The following is a 10,790-nucleotide window of genomic DNA, read 5'->3' as shown; positions in this document are numbered from 1 at the left end:
CGCCCTCAGCCACCAGCCCGCGCCGCGCGCACTCCGCACCTTAGTATTTTACTTCAGCACTGCGCCTCCTCTGATTCTCGGTTCCTCCTAGTTGTAGAACTTCCACTCAGCCAGCCTTCCTGTGGTTCTGGATGATGTCCGTTCCGTCTTTTAGTTGTATTTTTAAAGTGGTTGTTCGAGGCAGCAAACTCCGGCGTTAACCTATGCCGCCATCCTGTATTTAAAAATTTAAAAATATATTTTATTGATTTTTTACAGAGATGAAGGGAGAGGGATAGAGAGTTAGAAACATCGATGATCAGTCAGCTGTGCCCGCAGCCAAGGTACATGCTCTTGACCGGAATCGAACCTGGGACCCTTGAGTCCGCAGGCCGACGCTCTATCCACTGAGCCAAACCAGGTAGGGCAACTGGATTAATGTTGAATTTAAAGCAGAATTTTAATATACGGGTTGGTTTATGTCATCGACTATTTACTGCTAAACCTTCTCAAGGTTGGAAACACCTACTAAGACAATATTTTTATCTTAAAAAATTTTAAATATATTATCCCAAATCTGGTAGAGAAACCATTCCAGCAGAAGTAGATACACCTGAAAATGGGTAGAGGTTGTTTTCTGGATTTCAGTTCCCTATGTTGGGTAACAAACTTCCCCCAACTTAGTGGTACGAAACAACCATTTTATTATGCTCCATGCTCCATTGGTCAGGGGCTGGCTTCCCTCTGCTCCATGATATCATGATGGCTGGACTGCTCTCTGAGGACTGGCTGTAGGTAGGAATCACCCGAAGGTGTTGTTCACTTGTCAAAGCAGTCACAACTCTGCTCAGGTTCAAAGGAAAGGGACATGGACTCCCATCTCTTAATGGCAGCAATGACAGATAATTTGTAGTCATTAACAAAATAACAGTTCTGCATTCTGCCAGACCTTTAGATGCAAACATGAGACTTTGGACTGCATGTATCCACTGCAGCTCTTTTCCCACCCAAAAAGGAACACTGGGACTACTTTATAGCTGTTCTGAAAGTAGGCGCCTCCAAGTCTATAACCTTTTGAGGGAGATTTCACAATCCTCTGAGTTCTAATGAGCTCTTACATGTTCTTCCATTAATTTTCAAAATTTTGCCTGATTTGGGCAGTGAAATTCAGTAATGTCTACCCTGGTCACTTCCTGATCTAATTGTACTGCACTAATCTATATTTTCTGTCTCTTTATTGGTCATAGTATGAGGGCTCTTCTAATGATAGTATTTTTCCAGAGAAAGTAGTTGCTAGAACTTTAATGTCCTTTCCTCTTTTTTATTATCTTAGATACATATTTTTTATTGCATCATCATCAATATCCCCCAACTTTCTCCTTTTTTTTTTACACTTTGTATAGCTTTATACGTAAAGCTATAAAGTTTGACATATGTACACACCTGTGAAACTGGTACCACAATCAAGATTAGTGAATGTATCCATCACTCCTGTGCCGGGGCTGTCAGAACAAATACCGCAGACTGAGCGGCTTGAACAGCAGCGATACATTTCCTTATAGTTCTGGAGGCTGCAAGTCTGAGATCAGCGTGCCAGCAGGGTCAGTGTGTTCTGAAACCTCTTCTCTTTGGCTGCCTTCTCTCACTGTGTCCTCACATGGTTGTCCCTCTGTGAGTGTCCATATCCTAATCTCTTTTTTTCAAGGCACTGCTTTTGCTTCTTTCTCTTCTCTTTATATCTTCCTTTTTTTCTTGTCTCCCTCCCCTGTATTGTAAAAAAAAAAACAATGATTACACATCACATATCCTACACCCCCCATTAAAATATGTGCCACCTAAAGCCTGGGCTGATTTGCATCAGGGAGGTCTCCCCATGATGCCTCTCATTTATTTGTGTGAAACTAGGGAGGTATTGAGGAAGCAAATGGCTGGCCTGATGCTCTCTGGAACAAACTCTCCTAACCCTGTGAGTCAAGAGTCAGAGGGAGGTTGTGTAATACGCAAAAAAGTAATAGCCTACCCTTTCACAGAGACGTTTATTAAGGAGCAAATTATCCTCATCCCCAAGTCAGTTCATTATAGTTCTTAAGAGCACCATTTTGGGATAAACAAAGTGAAACTGCAGTTAACTAAGTGCTAGCATCTGTTTAATTGTTTCAAAACTACAAAATGTGGTAATTTGTAAAAATTCTCTGCCACAATATACTGTTTATAAATTTCTACAGCTGTAATCATAATTTATGAATTCATTCCCTTATTTGATTTTCAATAAACATTTATTAAATGCTCATTCATTCACCACGCACAGTGCCTAGGTAGTGGGTTATAAAGATAAAACTTTTATTGAATTTTTAAAATGAAATATAAGAGAAAGCTATTTAAATAAAGTAGCGTTTGAAGTTCCTGTAATATATGTTGAACCTGAGGCTTACTGCTTTGATACTGGGAATAAGATAGGGGTATCATTTAGAGTTTAGCCAGAGAAACAGACTCTTAGGAGATTTACGTGAAGACATTTGCAGAGTTGGCTAGGCAAGTCCTGAGTCTGGAGGGCAGGCTGTGTCAGGAAGCCAGGCTGGAGTGTTGGCTTTGGGCTGTAGCTGCTGTCATGGGCAGAATTCCTTCTTCTTCCGGGAAGTCCCATCTCTGCTCTCAAGGCCTTTCAACTGAGTCAGGCCTGCATAGTCTAGGATAATCGACCTTTGATTTTTAAAAATATATTTTTATTGAATTCAGAGAGGAAGGGAGAGGAAGAGAGAGATAGAAACATCAATGATGATGAGAGAGAATCATTGTTTGGCTGCCTCCTGCACACCCCACATTGACCAGGGCATATGCCCTGACCAGGAATCGAACCATGACCCTCAGGTTCATAGGTCAGTGCTCAACCACTGAGCCACGCTGGCCGGGCAAGAGGTAATCGACCTTTTAAAGTCAACTGGTTATAGACTTGAATCACATTTATAAAACACCTCCACAGCAACACCCAGATTGGTGTTTAGTTGAATGACTGGCCACTGTAACCTAGCCAAGTTGACATTTAAAACATGATATTCAAAATTTATCAACTTGGCATCCATACATACCTCTTTAAGTCATACTTAATCTCCAAATAAAGATAATAACAAAGTCATACTTTTGCCTAACAACTTTTCTGTGTATAACCAAAATGTGGTAATTTGTATTTAGAGGAAGATGATATAATTTGACTTCTTGTTTATTCTTGTTAGAGGAAGATGGTAAGTATTTGAGTCATATTTGTGAATTTACTTTGCTATTTCATAGCTTAAACACTGTGACATAAAGCAAATGATTATTAACATATGTTAGATGATAAGGGGATGAGAAAGGGAAGAAAACAAAAATATTTGTTATATATATTTATATTTATATATTTATATAAAAGTAACTGATCAGACAGTTGTAGCTGGTATTTTTACTGTAAAATTGGGCCCTGTTTGAGACCCTTGGATGGGAGCTCACCCATTGGGTTGGCCAACACTGTCAGATCTGCATCAATGTCAGAGTCTCTCTGGCTCAATTCTGCCTCCTTCTGACTATTGTATCATAGATGTCAGATGTGTCTCGTGGCTTGCAGGCTTTCCCTGACTAATTCTGCTTGTCTCCCTTTATCTTTCCCAAGAACCATCTGTCCTCAAACTCTACCTCAGCATTTGCATCTGTGCAACCCACTGCTTGTCTGCAATAATTTAGATTTCACCACATTTCTGTCATGTGTTCATTCTCTAATTTTTACTTGTTGAAGTATTTTAAAGCAAATCCAAATGGCATCATGTCATTTCATCTCTTTGTACTGTGGTGTACATCTCTTAAAAATTTGGAAAATTTATTATATGAACACATAACATTAACAATTATTCCCTACCTAGTGGCCTGGTGCACAGATTTGTGCACATTGAAAGGAAGTTAATTAGAAAGTGGCTGGTGCTGCAGGACTAGGCGAGATGGGCCAGACATGCCCTGGAGCCAACCTCCTGTGGTCCCTCCCCTGCAGGCCACACCTGGGGCGGCCCCAGGGCTTGAAGGGCATCTGCGGAGTGAGCAGGTTCCCTCTGGCAGGTGGGGTCCCTCGGCCTGGCCTGTGGGGATCAGGTCAAAACTGGCAGTCCAACATCCCCCAACATCCCCTGAGGGGTCCCAGAGTGTGAGAGGGCACTCTGCAAAGTTGCTGTCCCTCGGCAGCTCTTGCATTGAGTGTCTGCCCCCTGGTGGTCATTGCACGTCATAGATACTGGCCGGTTGGCAGGTCAGCCGGGCCGGTCACTTAGGCTTTTATATATATAGGTATCAGTCAATATCTAATACATAATAAAAATTTCCCAGTTATCTAAAAAGTTTTATGAGGTAAAGACGACATCTTTTATTTTTATGTATCCTAAGTTGTTTTTGCTATTATATTTTAAAATCTGCATTGGCATTTTAGCCAGCTTACTTAGAATTTCTTATTTTTATGACCTTTTTTCATTTATGGTTTCTTGTTTTTTCTATATGGCCCATATTCTTCTGTAATTTTTGGAGAACATTAATCTGCTTTCTTCTAAAATTTTCATCTATTTAAAAAGGAAATGAGAATCAGAAATATGATCCTTTTAAACTTCAGAGCCATGATTCATTTACCTTATGCTTCTACAAAGTAGATACTTTTTCTTTTCTGTTCAGACATAATGAAATTGAAGAGCTATATTTATTTTTGGAGTTTCCATCAGATAGGGTAGAATAGTCTAAATTCCTTTACTACAAACTTGTGCTGGAATATTTTCTCTCTCAGATTGAAACCTAAAGTTCCAAGCTGATAGAATTTACAATGGCTAGTTGGCATTCTTCTAAGGCAAATCTCCTGAATTAATATTGGATCTTCTGAATCAGCTATGGAATTTTCTGATCTAGCTAGATTCTCTGACACAGTTTCCAGTTCTTTGAACCAACTGGAGGAATGTCCAAATGGTTTCCCCCAAGTCCTTTGAAGTGCAGATTCACATGTAGTTGTAAGAAATAATACAGAGAGATCCTATGCTTTTGTTTAAAAGAAAAAAACAAGCTAAATTGAATCATGTGCTTAGAGAGCATTCTACTCACTTATGAAGTTTTTTCCATTGACAAAAACTGTCATATTGCAGTTTATAATCACCAGCAAATAGAGGTATATAATCCCCACCTAAATCAGACACATAGTGTTTGTGGGGATTAATCCATTTATGGCCATGCACACTTTTCAAATTGAAATATTTGGTGAATTCTTAGCATGTGTCACAAACTTGTGTTTGGTACAGTCCCCTCTGGATGTTTTGCTTTTTCCCGCTCTCTCATGCGATGTATTGGAAAAGGCAACGGGTTCTATTTCTATCATATTTTTTTTTCTTTCTTTGCATTATCTTTATCCTTTGAAATACAAATGTATATAGTTTTTCCTTCTAAATTGTGCATTTCATTTATCATATTACTTTTCTATCCTCTGGCAGAATCCTGCAAATAAAGGGTAATGATGGTATTTATAGACATTCAGGTTAAAATGGAATCATGCCTAAAACATTTCTGCTCAACCTCCCATTAAAATACCCATGGAGATATAAAAAAAGACAAAAACTGACAACTGCATCCAGCTAGCTATAAGAGAAGATGACATGTCAAAGTCCAGGTGGAATGTGCAATAATTGCAATGTTGATTAAGATGACTTTATCTACACAGTTCCCCGAATGGTAACACTTGCAAAACTATAGTAGAGATCACAACCAGGATATTGACATTGATGCAGTCAAGATACAGAACAATTCTGTCACCACAGGATCCCTCTTGTAGCTCTATTTTATCCACATCCATTTCCCTTTAACCCTTTCCTTAACAGGCTCACCCACTAATCTGTTGCTGATGTCTATAGTTTTGTCATTTGATTAATGTTATGTAAATTGAATCACAGCTTATAACTGACAATGGCTTTTTTCATCTAGCATAATGCTCTGGAGATTCATCCAGGTTGTGTGTGTATCAATAGTTCACTCCTTTTTGTTGCTTAGTGTGTGTCTTCTTCCATGGTGTGGATAAACTATTGTTTGTTTACCCATTTACTTGTTGAAGGGCTTCTGGATATTTTCATTTTTTTGCTATTAGAAATGGAGTTGTTATAAATATTCATGTATAGGTTTTTTGTGGGAACATAAGTCTTCATTTTTTTTTGTTTTGAGAGGGAGCAATATTCAGGATTATGATTGCTGGGTCATATGGTAGCTACAATTAAGTGTTTTGTTTTTTTTAAAGAAACTGCCAGTGGTTTCCTAGAGTTGTACCTTTTCACATTCCCTCCAGTAGCGTTTCTTCAGTTCTTCACATCAGTTCTAGCATTTGGTATTGTCACTATTTCTTGTGCAGTAATATCTCACTGTGGTTTTCATATGCATTTGCTTAGTGGCACATGATTTTGAGTATCTTTTCATGAGCTAATTTTCCATCTGTATATCCTCTTTGGTAAAATAGCTCTTCATGTGTTTTGCCTATTTTGTAATTAGATTGTGTCTTTTTACTCTTGAGTTTTGAGAGTTCTTTGTATATTGTAGATACCAGTCCTTTGTTGGATATGTGGTTTGTGAATATTTTCTCCCATATTTTACTTATTTTTTCATCATCTTAACAGATGCTTCACAGATCACAAGTTTTTATTTGATAAAGTCCATTTATCATTTTTTGGGAGAAAATCTTTGCACTTTAGAACTAGACAAAGAGTTTGCAGAATAATACCAACACACAATCCATAAGAGGAAAAAATGATCAACTGGATTTCAAAAATAAAAACCTGTATTCTATGGCATATCCTATTAAGAGAATAAAAAGATAAGCAAGATATGGGAGAAAATATTTGCAAACTATATATTCAACAACGGCTAATATGTAGAATATATAAAAAAAATTTAGTTATAAACATACCAAAAAAAAAGATGCCTGAAAAAAAATAAAGATGCCTTGACCACAGAATTCTATTCTGCACTATTAAAAACTAGAAAATGACATGTAAAAAATAACGTATTTACATTTCAGGTAAAATATCTATTGCCCAAGAATTCTATATTCAGCTTGTTGTGATTGATCAGTAGTAGTACCTCAGGGACATCCTTAGATATTCAAGGGCTCAGAATATATATCACCTATATTTTAAGATATAGTCTTGCAACCAAGATATGAGTCACACTTCAGGAAACCATGGCAGGAAAACATGGTTGATAGCACTGAAAACATTTAAATATTAATTAGTCCAAAAATGTCATAAATATGTTTAGAAAGTAGAATATAGTTACCACAAATAGATCTGGAATAGGAGATATATAATGTAAAGAATAATTTGGCAATAATACCTGAGTCTTAAATTTCAGTATGCCAAACATATGAAGAAGCATGAAAAGAAGACATGGAAGACAGGATGCAAAAAGGCAATTAGCTCAATTAAGGTCAAAGTTGATCTTTATTAGGAAAGATTCTGGCCTAAGACATGACTACCCTTCATAGACTGCTTTTTAATTAAAATGTTTTAATTTCAGACCATCCTTTGTGCTCACTTAGGTCTCCAAGTTTGCAAGGCCACCATGCAGGCCTTCCCTGAGCTTGTCAGGTTAGCATGTGGCCCTTTTTTGTCCGCACCATTTTGTTATCTAGTCATTAAAATCCAGACTAACGATTTCTCATATAATAGATTTTCTTAAGACACCTGTTTCATTAAATGATAAGAATGTTTTGGGACTGAATTTACTAATTGCCTGAAAGTAAAATGTTTCCTATGTACTTAACATCAGTTTGTCTCTAAGAATTTGTTAATAACCCCATTATAATTTTGTTTATAGAGTTCACAATATCTATTCATGAAGAGTGTGCTAAAAGAAGTTTAATTTCAGTTTAGACTTCACATAAAATTCCAAATAGTTTGACATTTAAGAATGACTTTATGAAATGCTACCCAAAATATAGTAATTGACAAATGAGAGTGTATGAGTAAAAGGATGTTCTAAAAGTCTTGTGCAGTATAGTTTCTTCTACTAAAGAGATTAGGAACCGGTTTTAATTTATATGAAGCACAGAGTTGTCCTTTGTTCTGCACCCCTCCTAGTCTTTATCCAAGCGTTGTTTATCAACCATTTCAAAAGTGAGTGGATAGGTGTGAGTTTCTTTGAGAACAAGGTCTTTGTGGCTTATTTACCTTTGTATTTCAACACCTAACAGTTGCGTGGCATCTAGTACTCAGTATTTTTTAACTAAATTAAATTTAAATGATTGTAAAACTCATGTCTTGAATGTCATTATCACCACCTTATCCTTTACTGTAATCAGCCTGAGGAGAATATTTCTCAAAAGACAGTGTTTATAAATTGGCCATTTGGTAGAGGACAAGCTTAAAAATGATGCGTAGATAGCCATGTCATCCTTCTTTCTCTTGTTTAGGAATAATAAGAAAATGTAAACACATCTCAGCTCTTCTTTCTAAAATATAAAATTTAATACTCTATGACAATGGTTTTGTTATTGCTGTATTTTAATCTGGGTTTCTCAGAAATTGGAGAGAGCTTGATATTCTGTCAAAATTATGGTCAATACCAAAAAAACTAAAGAAGGATATATATATATTTCAAAAGATTGTAGATATTTTAATCTAATTTGTGGTTGTTCATTTATTTAAACATTGAAGGAAAGTTTTCTAAAAGATCATTGTGATTGTAGGCTTCAGAATGAATTTAATTTAGATTTGAATGTATCTCTCTTTGCTTTTGGGATATATTTATATAAACATTGCTTTGTGAAAAACATTGGCAGTGGTGTGTTTACAATGAAAATAATTCATTATATTTATTGAAACCATATCTTCTGTAATGGCAACATCCTTAGGGAGGGGATGGAAGATAGTACTCATTAGATACTTTTCTTCATTTGTGAGCCAGACAGTATATTAGTTTTATCCAATTGCCATCTGCCATCCATTTTATATACAGTATGCCTAAAGAGCTCACTCCATATAAGGGTCTAGAAGATAAAGGTAGACCATATTGTATTTATATTTGTAAATACTGCATGCATTAAATTACAAATATTTATGTGCCATTAAGGTTTGAATAAAAGAAATACAGTTGAAACAGACATGCCTTTGCTGCTCAAAGCTGGAGGTGGAGGATAAAGTTTGGCTGGAAGCATGGTTCTTTTGTGTACACAGTTGCATTTGTGATAACTATTTGAATGTGTTACTTTGATTTCATTTTCTCTTACTTTGCTCAGTCTCGCTTGCAAAGTATTACAAGGAATTTCTATATAATTTGAGCTGATTTAAAAAGAGTACACTAATTGAAATATGTATGGTGTGAACTCAATGAGTCAATAGATCTAACGAGAAAACACATTTAATCCATTTTTAAACATTTAAAGAATTAATTTTTATTATGTGACATTGTGTAATGATATTGCACAATAGCTAAAACAATAGATTCTTTAAACAAAAGGATATCATTTTGAAATGGGAAGGACAGAATTGTTTATTTTTTTTTGCAGTTGTATGCTTTCAATCATGCATTGAAATAGTTTTCAGTAGAAAATATTGGCTACATTTCAGGAAAACTGTATTTTTTTTAAAAATGACTAGTGAAAAATAAGCCCTAATCTGAACAGTCAAAAATATTTTTGTTCAAAAGAATATATGTAGATTAATAAGGAAATTCTCATTCATTTTGAAATTTTGAAAATAAAAACCTCAATGTTATTTGTTAATTGATGAATTATTGTGAATCTCTACCTGGGCAGGGATAAGATCATTTTAATGGACCTGTTGGGATTGAGTGGAGTAAGCAGTACTATTATAATATGACAAAGATGTGTGTGTGTGTGTGTGTGTGTGTGTGTGTGTGCGCTTGCACGTGAATGTGAATGTGCGTGTGTATACAGGCAACATGGCACTCAAGAAAATCAAAGGAAATGAGCCAGAAACTTCTCACATTCTGCTGGCATCTGTGGAGTGTCGCCATATGAGAACCATCTGACTGCTGGCAGATTGGCATGTCAGCTCAGGCATGTTAAACTTGACCACACTGAGCTTGGGGATTATCAGTTTATCACAGGAATATTGGTACAATTGTAACTGCACTCATTTTGTGCAAGGCCATTTTGTCCTTTCACAATGCCTCCAATCCCAACCCCAGCCTTTGAAACCACGTCCAAGCAGAAACAAGACATATCTGTTTATCCAATGGAATTTCAAATGAACCGCTGGAAACAGCAGCAATGTTTTTTTTTTAGGTAGTAAAACTGGCTCTCCCATGTTACAAATCAGAGATGAGTTTTCAAAAGCAAATCATCTTAACATGATGACTAGATAGGGCTAGAAAGTAGGACCAAAAACCTTCCTCTAAGTTGGATGGAGGAGTCCTATCTTGACGTGATCTATACTTTCCACACGTGGAAACTTTCGGTGAATCAAGTCTTTAGTATCTTTGGACGAGAAGAAGATGGTCTCAATTACTGATATTTGCAGGGGAGGGGAATAGTGGTGCAAAGGAAACCATTTTTATTTTCCACATTGTTAAAAAGAAAAATTGCCTTCTGTAGGAACAGTCTTAGCTGGTCTGCCTGTTATTTAGTGGCTGTTTTGAAATAGAAGGTTATATTTAGAGTCCATAGCCAGGGAACACAAAACAGAGATAATTAATCTATTTTCCATGGGGTCTACTAACATCATGATGCTTCTGATTATTAATATGAATTAAAAACTCAGGTCTAGTCCTGGACAAACCTGTCCGGGGGGCAGACCTGGCCTGCTTGCTGAGCTCCGTGC

This window comes from Myotis brandtii, unplaced genomic scaffold (genome assembly GCF_000412655.1).
Source record: "Myotis brandtii unplaced genomic scaffold, ASM41265v1 scaffold254, whole genome shotgun sequence".
In the NCBI taxonomy this organism is placed as follows: Eukaryota; Metazoa; Chordata; class Mammalia; order Chiroptera; family Vespertilionidae; genus Myotis; species Myotis brandtii.
Note: the sequence above shows the minus strand (reverse complement) of the source record.